Here is a 2,463-nt window from a genome sequence, read left to right as displayed (position 1 = left end):
CAGCAGCACCTCAACAAACTGTAGTCGACTAGAAACCTGCACCTTTAACAGAGAGAGAGAGAGATCCGGTTGGACCTTTCAAGGTAAAACTCCTACCACGTGACAGAACCCTCCAATCAGTCCAAATGAGTAAATATAAACCTTTTCAAACAACATAAAAAACAGCTTTGTATTTCCTGTTGCAATGTTTGTTAACGCAGTATAGCTGACAGGAAGTTAACTTGGACCAAAGCTGTTGCCCTAGCAACAGATGGGCATTGAAAAATGGGTCGCATCCAATATTCCATACTAGCATGCTGTTTATTACGATGGAGAATTAATTAGGGCAACGTTGAGGGAAAAAACTAATCTGAGATTATGAGAATAAAGTCGGAAGTTAACGAGAAAAAAAGTTATAATATGATGAGAATAAAGTCAGAAGTTAACGAGTTGGACCTCTCAAGGTAAAACTCCTACCACGTGACAGAACCCTCCAATCAGTCTAAATGAGTAAATATATAAAATATAAAACAAATCTAAATGAGCCGCTTTGTATTTTGTGTTGTAATGTTTGTTAATGACAGGAAGTTAACTTGGACCAAAGCTGTTGCCCTAGCAACAGAATGCCAATGAAACATGGGTTGCATCCGATATTCCATACTAGCATGCTGTTGGGCCACGTTGAGGAAAAAAAATAAATCTGAGATTTAGAGAATAAAGTCGTAATATTATGAGAATAAAGTCAGAAGTTTATGAGAAAAAAAGTCGTAATATGAGAATAATGTCAGAAGTTTATGAGATCAAAAGTCTTAATATTTTGAGAATAAAGTCAGAAGTTTATGAGAAAAAAACTCTTAGTACTTCTAGTAGTTTTTGTTCAAGAGTAATTGTTCTTGAATTTTTTTTTCTCTCTTTTATTGCAAATTGTTTATGTACAGTAATGACAATATTAATTTGCCCCGGGGCCTCAAAGTGGGTTAATCCATCCATAGCTACAACTGGAGCTACTGCTCATCTCCAATATATGAGAGTATTATATTTTGTAAGTGGACACAAATTTCACCTTTTAGGCTAATTCCGATTTATTTGAGACTTAAATTTGTACTTCTCTTAATGTAAAAATAAAATAAAGGCCGAGGTAAAGATTAAAGAAAATCCAACTGAAACACCTAGACTTATAAATAGGCCAGACTGTAAGGGGCAATGTGTTAAGCAATGTCCTGCTTTTATTTTGAAGCTGAAATGAACAGATGTCCGTTATTCTGTTCGTCTCTGTTTGTCTTTACAAACAATCACATGTTAGTCCAAAATGTGACAAACTGATGGATGTGTCTGTAGTGAGTCATCTGCTGTTGATATCTCCTCTCATCTCATCTCATCTCATCTTCTTCTCAACTTCACTCCATTAGTCACTTTTTTAGCAATGTCTCAATTTCTGCCCCTCCCCAGTTTAATCATTGGTTGGATTCTCCAGTAAGCTGCGATAGTGCGGAGCCATCCCACCACACTCAACTGGAACACAAACAAGAGGCGAGCCAAAGGTCAGGTCACTATAAACCCATTATTGACCACCATAACAAGGCTATATCCTGGTAGAAATACTACAGGAATATTAGAATTATATTATTATTATTACAGCGTTATGTTCATGATATACATCCAGATAAATAAAGACATAAATCTGATTCGGTGACGCACATCTGGTGCAATTTACAGCAACATTTTTGTTATCTCCATAATATTTATTGTGTCTTCTTGATGACCTGAACAGTTAGTCCTGGATTTTACAGGAAATTCTGCTCTGATGGAACAAATTTCAACGAAACCCTAATCTCTTGATCCACCTTGGAACTTTGGCTGCTGCACGGTGTGGCAAGCATCAATAAATATGAGACTAGGATGAAAATGGAACTCTTAAAATACAGAAATGTATTCGACACCCGTCTGGTGGAGGCATCATGGGGAGTTTAGGAGCACATGACTCTTCAAAGTTTGACTTTAATCCGACGTGTGACACGACGGCTCCCGCTCTGAACCAGACGGCGTCTAGTAGCTCCATCCATCAGGGAGGACTCCCTGCAGAGCTGCTTTTTGACCTCTGACCTTTTCCCACATTCCTCATGTCCATCTTCCCCTGGCATCATGGATCAGATCGCCGGGTGAAGTCAGGATGGGTTAGGGAGCCACGCGACTGATCAAACCCACAGGCCTGATGGCAAGGCAGTGTGAAGCCTGTCAGTGTTTACTGTGGAGTGGAATGATGGGTAACCGTCGGGGGGTGGGGGGGTTATGGCTGGTCAGGAGTCAACGCACACATTCCCTCAGTGGCTGACCGATCAGAGAAGTGGTGTCAAGCAGAATCAATACAAGATCAAAGGTTAGAGAAGATTGCTGCTTGGCACGGAAAGTTTGAATCTGATCTGTGAGGGAAAGTGATGAATACTCTTACTAAACAACCTCTCCCTCCAAACCTGGATGGATTAC

This window comes from Sebastes fasciatus, chromosome 1, assembly GCF_043250625.1.
Source record: "Sebastes fasciatus isolate fSebFas1 chromosome 1, fSebFas1.pri, whole genome shotgun sequence".
Classification (NCBI taxonomy): domain Eukaryota; kingdom Metazoa; phylum Chordata; class Actinopteri; order Perciformes; family Sebastidae; genus Sebastes; species Sebastes fasciatus.
Note: the sequence above shows the minus strand (reverse complement) of the source record.